Raw genomic sequence first — 12,504 nt, 5'->3', positions numbered from 1 at the left:
GGTATGTACTTGGAAAATAATAATACTCCCTAACTGCACACCAGAAATAAAACTTAACTCAAAATGAATCATAAACTCAAATATGTTAGCTAAAACCATAAAACTTATAGAAGACAACAAATAACAAAATCTTTCTGAAATTGGGTAAGGAAAGGTTTCTTAACCACAATACACCCCCCCAAAATAAAAAAAAACATAAAAGAATAAACCAATTAATAAATTGAACAGTAAAAATTAAAACCACGTCCTTTGTATTAGGGTTTTCCAGATAAAACAGAACCAACAGGATATGGTTAGATATAGACAGAATGATAGATAGATGATTAGATAGATGGCTTATAAATATAGATAGATTATAGGTAGAGGATTGATAGGTAGATGATGATGAAAGATTTTTAGATGACAGAGAAGAAAGAAGGAGGAAGGTGGGAGGGAGGAAAGGAAGGAAGGAAGGAAAGAAGGAAGGAAGGAAGGAAGGAAGGAAGGAAGGAAGGAAGGAAGGAAGGAAGAAGGAAGGAAGGGAGGAAAGAAGAAAGGAAGGAAGTTTTAAGAAATTGGCTCATGTGATTTGTGTAGGCTTGACAAGCCCAAAATCTGCTCCTAGGATAGGCCAGCAGACTGGAAACCCAGTGAGTTGCCATTCAAGTCTTTGGGCCACCAGTTGGAATGCCAGTTTAATAAAAACAAAACAAAATAAAACAAAACAAAACAACAGGCAATGTATTTCTAGAAATATTTCAAAACATGATATGCAATGCCCATTAAACACATGAAAAGATGCCCCAAATCACTACTCATTAGGAAAAAAACATTCTAAAACTACCCACTAAACAATTTCTTTAAACATAATTTTGCCATTTGACCTAGTAATCCTACTCATGGCCCTGCACAATACAACAGCCACTGGTCCAAGGGGCTGTTTAAATTTAAATGTAAAATAATTAAAATTAAATAATACCCAAATTTAGATTTCTCAGTCACATTAGCCACATTTCAAGTTCCAAAAAGTCACATGTGGCTAGGGACTATCATATTGTACAGTGTGGCTACAGGGACATCTCCGTTATCTCAAAACATCATGTTACATCATGCTTCACTAAAGAAATTATCCAAGAGAAACCCAAGAAAACATGTCTCCACAAAAACTTATCTAGTGATATTCACAGCAGTGTTATTCATAATAACACCAAGTTAGAAGCAACCCACTTGTTCATTAACTGATAAATGAATAAGCAAAATGAGGTATAACCATATTTTGGAATACCAGTCAACAATACAAAGAACCAGATATTAACAGACACAGCAGTAGGGATAACTTTCAGAAATTTCTTACACAGGACATGAAAATAAATAATCATAAATAATAACAAAAACTTTAATGAGTCAGAACATATTGTAATTAAGGACTATTATCACTAGAGAGAAAAAGACATGCCATAGAATGGGAGAAGATACCTGTGATATCTGACAAAAGACTTGTATCCATAATATAAAGGATTTTTACAAGGTGATAAGAAGTCAAGATAAAATTTAAATATTGTCAAAAACTTTTTCAGAAAATTCATACAAGTATATTCAATTGGCCAAAAGTTACATAATGTGTGCTCAACACATTATCTTAGATGTTAGAAAAATGCAAAAATCATTCCATACAATTATATTCCTATTAGAATGTATACAATCAGAAAAGAAGATGAAGGAAATGGAGAAGAAAAAAAATACCAAGCTTAGATGAAAAAGTAGTAAAACTATGACTCTCATATATTGCTGATGGTTTTATATTGATATATTCACTTTGGTTTTGCTTTGATTTTATTAAGTCAGTCCTAAAAACTAAAAGTTTTCTCTATCTTCTCACTGCAAATACTCAAGAAGTACACATTGGTATCAAATGGCTGATAATGTGGGAAGGTATAGGAACCTCTTTCCCTTGATAGTAACATCATGTGAATTGCAAACAAATATCTGCTTATTTATCTCTTTGTGCAAAGTGTTTTCAATTCCTTATGATATTTTTTTCAAGTTAGAATTTCCTTTCTGTAAGAGGCTGGCAAAATCTGGAAAACAGGTCTGAAACAGTATGGCTTTCAACCATTCACACCTTATACAGTAAAGAAACAAAGAAAAAATCTGCCTTAGATTGAGTCATTTGCATGATGGTATAAAGAGAAAACTCAGAATCTTATTCATGAAAAGTGAAGGATCACTGAAAATAAATGAAAAGGGCGTGTAAGTTAAATGAGCTAAAAAAACATAATGAAAACATACTAACCAAATACAATGATTCCTATAAATAGAACAAAGCCAAATGAATTCTCCCCCTGTGAAACTGATATAGCAGATTTTCCACACAAATGGGAATCACATGTATACTTTAAAGTTGATGAATAAGATAAAATATTAAAATAGGGACAATCCACAGTAAAAATCAAATGGCAATGCTATTTCTGTTAAGGTAAAATGTCTTCCAAATTGCATGTGAATTAATGATGGTAAAGAAGGGGAAAGATACACACAAAAGAAAAAGTTGCCTTGATGTCCATTACCTGCACAAGCATGGTTCCCAGTTTTTCTGTAACCAGCCTTCCTGTTAAATCATCAAACACTTGTCAGATGATACAAAGTTTAATTTGAGCACAAGTCGAGTACCTATAATTCCTAAACTAATGTCTTTGGCAGAAATACTCAGATTATTCCCTCCATTTCCACCCCTTACTCACTATCCAGTACTTTGAAGCCTCCTTCAGAAACAAACTTGTAAGGGTAATTTTTTCGGAAAGATTTTCCCCATCCAAAGTTTTTCTCCATCAGATATTTAGCAATTAAATCTTAGGAAAGTAAATGTTTGGCCTACTGAAAATGAATTACACAAAACAAAGGAGCAGTGGTGCATAATTCTTGAGATCCTCAAAGGAAAAAAAAAAGCAAATAATAAAAGCAATCCCTGAGGGAAAAAAAAATCAGGGTAAGTTTCAAGGAGCCATACAAGAATTTTTAAGGTATTTTATACTATTTTTTTCCATCATGGTGATAGAATTTTTGAGAACTTAAAATTCAAGGTAAGCCCCCTCAGTTCAACTTCATCAGTTTAAACAAGTGGAAAATGGAAGACCAACAGAGGTGAATCAAGTTCTCAAATCACATAATAAGCCTGTTTGAGAGGCAGCCCTGGTCCCCAGTCTCCTGATTTTCTCATCCATGATTCATTGACTCTTTCACATCTTGTCCTTTTAAGAGTGTTCCTTCCAACGGCGAGTTCCAGCAGCTTGCTACACATGGCTGCAGGAAAATTAATGTAATTTTCCAAAACTCCCAGTGCCCTGGATTAAGCTTTGCCAGGTATAAAAATCAAATTATTCTCCCCAGGTGTTGCCTTCATGACATTAACTAGAATCACTGTGTGTTTTTTCGCTGTCATTCTTGGAAGGTCAATCTCCTTTCTTGTAAATAATTCTTTAAATATGAGAGTCCTTTATCTCCAGTATGTCAACCCACTCTATCATGTCTTCAATAATATATCTGTGAATGTCTGTGAAATCCTGTTTTTATTCCTTAAGCAGTCCTACACCAACCTGAGGACAAAAGCCGACAGGAAGGTGGAGGTTAAGTACCAGTGTTTGAGTTTAGGCTAATTGAACAAGAAAGCCATCTACTGGATGAAGCATTGCATTAGAGATCTAGCCCCTTCTTGCCAATGAGTGACAGTCCCCTGAAGCAGCTCTCTTTCCCTCCTTTCTTCCCCAGATAAATAAGATTCACTAATAACATATGAGAGCATAATAGCAAGGAGTAAAGAAGCAAGCAGTTCCTTTTATGTACTTCTCATTTATCAAAGATATAGGGAAGCTGGCATAAATAGTACAATTTCGGGATTCCTTCCACATGAAATGAGCAGGAATAAATAACAAATAGAATCTGTGTTCACCCTCAATTCTTTAATCTCTTCTCTAGATACCTGGAACACCCCAGAAGTATGTCTCAAACTCTCAAACTACCTTTCTGTTGATGGTGACTATTCTGCCATTCCCCTCCTAAGTGTAGATACTGCTGACTGCTCTCCCCTAAACAGTCCCATGTTATAAGGACCAATAGAAATATATCATCGAAAAGAAAAAAAAAAAAAAAGAAAGAAATATATAATCGCCGTGCTCTAAGATTATTGAAAGTCTGCTCATGGTAAAATACAGAACAAAGTCATTGGTGTGGCTTTCAAAGCTGTCTACTGTTGTGCCCAAGATTACATATCCAGGAAACCACCAAGGAGCTGACACCGATGCAAACACACGAGGACTTATATACAAGCTCGAGCTTGGGTCCAAGTGTACCCGACACAGCCACAGCGGAGCAGGGACTTGGACCCTGAGGTGGGTTCCAGCTGAGTTTTATGGGCTGGTCTAGGGGACCTCCAGAAGGGCTGGAGCAATTCCTCAAGTTCTGTTTACATTCTGGTATGAGGCTTTCAAGGGCATTGAGCTCTGTTCTCATTCTAATATGGGGCTTTCTAGGGCATTAAGCTGTAAACTATTTTTTTGTTTTTTTCCTATAACTGAAGTAATGTAAAGTTCAGCTCTTCTTCACAGGGGCCTGGGATGGCTGGGCGTGTGCTAACGCTGAACTTAAAGTGGAATGGCCTTAATTTTCTCGGCCTCCACATTTCCCCCTCTCAGAGGAACCTAAGGAAGGACCCATGATTGGGTCCAGGTTGCTCTCAGAGTGAGCCGGGGGGAATGATTAAACCAGGATTCCAACCAACCTTGTTGCTGTTCTTGCTCCCGTTTACATCCCAGTGAAGAAGCAACATCCTACCTTTAAGGCAGCACATAACCCCCCCCACACACACACACACACAACCTTTGTTGTAAGAAGACTAAGTCTAATCCCCTTCTATTTTGAAGGACAACCTCAGACTAGGGAGGCTTGGAGGTGGGAAATAAGTGAGAACGGCGCAGTCTTAGCTTTAGGGGATTGTCCTTGACCGGTTGGCTTTTCCATTCTGGAACAAAGTTCTTGAGAACGGTGTGTGGGTCACCTGGCTGATCGTGGGCGTAGTGGACCCAGGGAGTAATCCCGTCGACCTTGAGAGCGGTGGGAGTGGTCAGGTTCACGGTGTAAGGTCCCTTGCAGCGAGGTTGAAGTGTCTGGTGTTGGTATCTCCACACGTACACACGTACACCCAGTCACCCGGCCGATATCGATGGGGGTCCGGGGGTGGCCCAGTCTCATAGAGGGCCCTCAGCTTAGGCCACACCTGCTCATGGGTTCGTTGTAACATTTTCAGGGAGAAAAGAAGTTGGTGATCATCAAATTCAGGAAGCCCCTCAGGTTTTAAATTGGGGATAACAGGTGGAGGGAGACCGAACATGATCTCGTAGGGAGTCAGTCCCATCTTATATGGGGAGTTCCTCACCCTATATAGGGCGAAGGGGAGGAGAGTCACCCAGTCCCCGCCAGTCTCCAGGGCTAATTTAGTTAAGGTCTCCTTTACTGTTCTGCTCATCCTCTCTACCTGTCCTGAGCTCTGGGGCCTATATGCACAATGTCATTTCCAATCTGCCCCAAGTACTAGGGCCACTCCCTGTGTTACCTTAGAGAAGAATCCTGGGCCCTTGTCTGACCCAATCTTAACAGGAAAACCATACCTCGGTGCGATGTCTTCCAGCAGATTCTTCTTGGTCACGGTCTGTGCCGTTTCATGTTTGGTGGGAAATGCCTCTGTGCATCCTGAAAAAGTATCTACAAACACTAATAAATACCTGTATCCGTATTTTCCAGGTTTTACCTCAGTGAAGTCCACTTCCCAGTAGGCTCATGAGCGGTCCCCCCGGAGCCAGGTGCCTGGGTTAGATCCATGGGCGGTGGCATTAGTTAACTGGCATGAGTGGCAGCTTGCCACGATCTGCTCGATCTTTGCTCGAGAGTCTTTAATAGTGATCTTTGCATGTCGTAGGAGGTCTTCCATCTTCCTTGTTCCCGTGTGAGTTTCCAATGAGTTTTGGATAGGACTCGCCGTCCCAGTTCCTCTGGCAAGATGATGCTGGAGTCTGTGGCCCTCCACCAGCCACACAATCACTGGGTCATAGGCAAGCGTTTGATCCAGTGTAAGTCAGCATCACTATAGTTGGGGGTGTCCGGCAGGTTCCGTTCCCCCGGATCAGGTAGCGTGGTTGCTAAGACCTGGGTCACCAAAAGGGACGCCTCCTTTGCTTTTAAATCGGCTAGCCGGTTTCCCCTGGCTACTGGTGTGTCTGCCTTTTGGTGCCCCGGACAGTGGATGATGGCTAGGGCCTTGGGCAGCCAGAGGGTCCTCAGGAGTTCAAGAATCTCCGTTTTGTTTTTAACAGTCTGCCTCTGCTGTCAGAAGCTCTCTCTCTCTCTGTAAAGGGCTCCGTGGATGGGAGCGGTGGCAAAGGCGTACCTGCTGTCGGTGTAGATGTTTATTCGTTTACCTTCCTCCATGGTCAGTGCCTTGGCCTATGGGATCAGTTCTGCCCATTGAGCCAACATTTAGGCTGTCAATGGCTCCGCCCAGACGGTCTCTGTCTCCGTGGTTATGGTATGGCTGTCCCCGCAATTCGGACTCCTTCTCGGACAAAACTGCTGCCGTCCGTGTACCAGGTGGCATCGGCGTTCGGCAGTGGCTGGTCCTGGAGATCAGCTCTGATTCCGTACACCTGTGCCCAAATTTCTTGCTAGTCGTGCAGAGGGGGGTCCCAGTCTGGGTTAGGGAGTAGCGTTGCCAGATTCAGGGTTGTCGGTGGCTTAAATAAAATTCTGGTGGGGTTTAGCAGTAGGCTCTGATAATGGGTCAGATGGGCATTGCTGATCCAGCTGTCTGGGGGCTGTTTGAGGACCCCTTTAATAGCGTGTGGGGTGGTACCATGCAGTTCCTGCCCCATGGCCAGCTTGTCTGCGTCCTTGACCATAGTGGCCGCCGCGGCAATAATTTTTAAGCCTGGGGGCCATCCAGCGGCCACCGTGTCCAGCTCTTCGGAGAGATAGTCTATGGGTCTCTTCCAGGGACCTATATACTAGACAAGGACCCCTTTTGCCACCATGTCTTTCTCATCCACATACAGATAGAAGGGCTTGGCTAGGTCGGGCAACCCGAGAGCCGGGACAGACAGCAAGGCCTGTTAATGGTCATTAAAGGCTCTGTTCATGGCCTCTGTCCCTTCAAAATTTTGCTGGTGCCTGGTGGCCTCATAGAGGGGTCTGGCCATCTCGGCAAAACCCGGAATCCATAATCGACAGAACCCTGCTGACCCCAGGAATTCACGTACCTGGTGGACGGTTTGCGGCTGTGGATTCTTAAGACAGTTTCCTTCCGTGCATCCGTCAACCATCTCTGTCCATCCTTTAATTTGTACCCAAGGTAGCTCACCTCTGCTCTGCAGATCTGGGCTTTTTTAGCTGAGGCCCAGTATCCTAGAGCTGCTATGGTCTGGAGCAAGTCCCTGGTGCCTCGCAGTCATGTGTCCTGGTCCTCCACCACCAATAGGATATCATGTACATATTGTAATAAGGTCAAATGAGGGTGCTTGGAATGGAACTCACCCAACTCTTTGTGTAAGGCCTCATCAAAGATGGTCGGTGAATTTTTGAATCCTTGTGGCAGTCGAGTCCAGGTGAGCTGGCCATTGATGCCTTTCTCTGGGTCCGTCCATTCAAAGGCGAAGAGGTCATGGCTCTTGGGTGCTAAAGGCAGGCTGAAAAAGCCATCTTTTAAATCTAATACTGTATACCAAGTTTTGTCTGGAGGCAGGGTGGAGAGGAGGGTGTATGGGTTTGGGACCATAGGGTGCATATCCTCTACTCGCCGGTTGACTTCCCTTAAGTCCTGGACTGGCCTGTAATCGTTAAGAGTGTGGTTTCCGAACCGGCAGCAAGGGAGTGTTCCATGCCGATTGGCAAGGCCTCAATAGAGTCCAGTAGTTGCCATATGTTGGGTGTGATTCCCGTATGCGCTACGAGAGGCATAGGGTATTGGGGGACCCTGACAGGGTCTGCCCCCGGCTTTAGTTCTATGTATATGGCCAGTCGGGGCCAGGCCAGCCCAATTACCCCAGTTTCTGCCCAGGCTTGAGGAAATTCCCACAGCCAATGGTCAGTGTCAGCCATTGGGGCTGAGGGCATTTGGTGGAGACAATATTCATCTTCTAAACTCAGGATAAGCACCTGAATAGGGTGCCCCTCCTTGTTTAGGATTTTTGCCCCTTCGGGGTGGAAGCAAATTTGTGCCCCCATCTTGGTGAGCAAATCCCGACCTAACAATGGGTAGGGACACTCAGGGATGCATGAAGGAATGGGATACCCGGCTCATGCCGAGATCCACAGTTCTTCGGGTAGTCCAAGAGTACTGTTTGGTGCCCGTGGCCCCTTGCACCCATGAAGTCTTGTTTGCCAATTTCCCTTGGGGTTGTAATAAAACCTAATGTTGTACCCCAGTGTCCACTAGGAATTCAACAGGTTTCCCCTCCACTCTGAGAGTTACCCTGGGCTCAGGGAGGGGTGCCAAACCCCGACTCCCCTAATCGTCCAGGTCCTCCATTTCCAAGATCTTGGCAGGGGCCTTGGATCTTTTGTTAGAGCAGTCTTTTACCCAGTGGCCCTTTTCTTTGCAAAAAGCACATTGGTTTTTGTTCAGCTTAGGGTGCTCCCGAGGGGACCAGGGCCATCCTCCTTACCTGTCCCTGAAGCCAGCTTCTTGAGGTGCCTTCATCTTTCCTGTGGGTCATCCATGGTTGTAGCCAGCAGGATCTTGGCCAGGTTTCCAGTCTGCAGGTCACGGAGTTTGGTTTGTTGTTCTTCTGGACTTTCTCTATTATTATAAACTCTTTCTGCTACTATCACTAAGTCCTGCAAGCTCTTCTCTCCTAGTCTCTCTACTCTTTGCAATTTCTTTTTAATGTTCAGAGCGGCCTGGTTAACAAAAGCCATGATAATTGCAGCCTTTGTTTCCAGGGCTTCTGGGTTCATAGGGGTGTACTGCCTAAAAGCCTCTATGACTCCCTCTAAGAAGGCTGCTGGACTCTCATCCTTACCCTGCCTCACATCATAGACCTTGGCCAGATTGGGAGGCTTGTGCGTGGCAGCCTTGGGACCTGCCATTAGAGTCTGGCGGTGGACCCGGAGTCTCTCCTTACCTTCAGCTGAGTTGTAGTCCCAGGTGGGGCGGGATAAAGGGAAGGCAGCATTTATGAGGTCTGGGTTTTCAGTGAGCTGTCTGTCCTCTCCCAGGACAGACTTCGGGCTTCCACCTGAATTCGTTCTCTCTCTTCAGTGGTGAAGAGAACCTGCAAGAGCTGTTGGCAGTCATCCCAAGTAGGCTGGTGGGTAAAGAGAACAGTATCTAAAAGCTTGATTAGATCTCTCGGATTATCAGAGAACTTTGCATGTTGGGTTTTCCAATTATATAAATCACTGGTGGAGAATGGCCAATATAACATTAGCTGTCCACCAGTCTCGTCGGTGGAGCCCCATGGCAGAGAGGAAGGGCGATGGAGTCCGTGGGCCCTGCATTTGGAAGTGAGGCCATCTGGTGGGTCCCACCACTGTCCCCACTGCTGGCCCATGCACAGGGACTCCCTCGTCAGGGAGGGCAGACACCCCTTCTGCAGCCCCCAACGCCTCCAATGGAGGGGTGGAAGGGGGAGGGGGTGCCTGGTAGGACGGCGGGAGGATCAGGTCCTCTGGGGAGGAATCCTGGAAGACTGGATAAAGGGGCACTTGGGGCATAAAGTCAGTCTCCTTCTCGGCTTTCTGCAGGGCTAGAATCTTGGTAGGTCCTGCTTTGGGGGGAAAATGGTTTTAGCCAAGGGGGGGGATTCTTGATCATGTCCTGCCAGATCAGGATGTAGGGCACCTGGTCAGAGTGGCCATCCAGTTTGTCCCTGAAGATCATGACCTTAACCTGTAAGATCATGGCCGTCCAGTTTGTCCCTGAAGATCATGGTCTTAACCTGTAAGATAATAGAAGGTAAGAACCTGGCCCCTTCTTGGGGCCATCCCACGTCAAAGGTTGGCCATTCTGATATGCAATAAATTTGAAATCTCTCTCTCCCTATGTCTGTGCTCAGATTACGAGCTCTTTCCCTAACATCCGAGAAGTGAGAGAGCATAAGAGACAGGGGAGTGGTTTGTGTCTCCCCCATTACATCCCCAATCCACACAAAGACACAGATAGTAAAGATGATTAACAAGGACCCAACAACACAGACAAACATTCCAATGCGGCCGCAGAGACAAAACAGAAAGTAACCCAAAGGGCTGGCAGTCAGCCCTCCTTACAGACGAGGACTTCCGTCCTCCTTACAGCTGAGATCCCCGTCCTCCTTACAGACGAGGACTGACTCCCATCCTCCTTACAGATGAGGAGTCCTCCGGGCGGGAGCAAGGGATGTCTCTTCAAAACCCCTGGTCGAAGGCTCGCTGGCACGTCTACCTAAGCCAATGTCGAGCCAATACAGATTGGAATTCCTACAGGTAAAAGTACAGTTTAGAGCTCTCAGAAAATATGCACACAAAAGGTGGGAAAAGTTGAGTGCACTCACTACGCATGAAACCCTCCGGATGGGGGTCCTGGGGGTTTCTTGGATCCCGGACAAGCCCCCAAATGTTGTGCCCAAGCTTACATATCCCAGAAACCACCAAGGAGCTGACACCAATGCAAACACATGAGGGTTTATTTACAAGCTCAAGCTTGGGTCCAAGTATACCCGACACAGCCACAGCAGAGCAGGGACTTGGACCCCGAGGTGGGTTCCAGCTGAGTTTTATGGACTGGTCTCGGGGACCTCCAGGAGGGCTGGAGCAATTCCTCAACTTCTGTTTACATTCTGGTATGAGGCTTTCAAGGGCATTGAGCTCTGTTCTCATTTTAATATGGGGCTTTCTAGGGCATTAAGCTGTAAACTGTTTTTTGTTTTTGTTTTTGTTTTTTCTGTAACTGAAGTAATGTAAATTTCAGCTCTTATTCACAGGGGCCTGGGATGGCTGGACTTGTGCTAACGCTGAACTTAAAGTGGAATGGCCTTAATTTTCTCAACCTCCACATCTACCAACTGGTCCCAATGTCTTTCTTTCTGCCAATATATCATCAAACCACCAAGAAAATTCAAATTATTTTATGAGTATTTCAAACACTTCTATAACACTATCCTATTGAATTCTTTTTATTTTATTTATTTTATTTTTTTAAGGTAGGATCTATACTGGGCATAGAACAACATGGGGCTTGAACTCATGACCCTGTGATCAAGATCTGAGCTGAGATCAAGAATTAGATATTTAACCAACTGAGCCAACCAGGCACCCCCTTCCTTTTCTTGAATTCTAACTATATCCCTTGGTCAGCTTCTTAACAAATAAATTCTATGTTCCTTATGAAACGTTCCCATACCTCCCTCATTCCAGTATTTTAAATTTGTATTTGTATTCCCTCTATTTTGCTTCTCAGATCATGTCAGAGTCTATCTTATACAAGCTGTGTGCTTTTTCTCTTTCAGCATGAATTCCTAAAGCTACTGAATCTTATTTATCTTCATGCTTGAACTGTACCACAGGCAATTCTCTTCATAATAGTACACACACACTATGGCAACTGGAGAGGTGTGTATGTCACACTAAATTGAGAAGTGAGGGCAGTCCGGGTGGCTCAGGGGTTGAGCGCCGCCTTCAGCCCAGGGTGTGGCCTGGAGACCTGGGATTGAGTCCCACGTCAGGCTCCCTGCAGGGAATGGAGCCTGCTTCTCCCTCTGCCTGTGTCTGTGTTTCTCATGAATACATACAAAAAATCTTTTTTAGAAAGAAAGAAAGAAAGAAAGAAAGAAAGAAAGAAAGAAAGAAAGAAAGAGAGAAAGAAAGAAAGAAAGAAAGAAAGAAAGAAAGAAAGAAAGAAAGAAAGAAAGAAAGAAAAAAAGAAAGAAAGAGAATACAATGAGGCCTCATCTGACCTGGCAAACATAGAATGATTTACTCTAGAATAATATTTGAGGTCAGTTTTTTTTTTTCAGAAATGGAGAAAATGAGTGTATCACTGTTTCATTAGGGAAACAGACATAACAGCAGCTATTTCAATAAGGTAGGTATTCAATGCAGAAAATTAGCAGCTCTCAAAACCATTTGGAGACTTAAGCAAGGGCTGGAAAAAAATCTATTGACGTTCAAGAAATCAGGAACTGCAGGAGACCCGCCAGAGAGCTCAGCTACGTGCCGCCCTGCTCGAGTAGTTCACTCAGAGGAGGATGCCCAAAATCACTGGAAATGCCTCCTGGCTTTGAAGGCCAAGGTCCACACTCCTGCCCCAACCTGTGAAGGGCAGCATGCCTTCTGTTTGTTTTCTGCCTCTCAAATTTCATACAAGTGTTTCTAATTGATGCCTCCGAGTGCTGGCAGAGGTTCTGAGAAATGTAGTTACAGGATTCTAGGCCCTATTATGTAAGAGGCAATATTGAAAAGGAAAAAATATTGTTAAATATTTAATGGCTAATTTGGCACACAAAGACC

The sequence above is a fragment of the Canis lupus genome, chromosome 4 (assembly GCF_003254725.2).
Source record: "Canis lupus dingo isolate Sandy chromosome 4, ASM325472v2, whole genome shotgun sequence".
NCBI classification, from domain to species: domain Eukaryota; kingdom Metazoa; phylum Chordata; class Mammalia; order Carnivora; family Canidae; genus Canis; species Canis lupus.
This window is presented reverse-complemented; position numbering follows the sequence as displayed.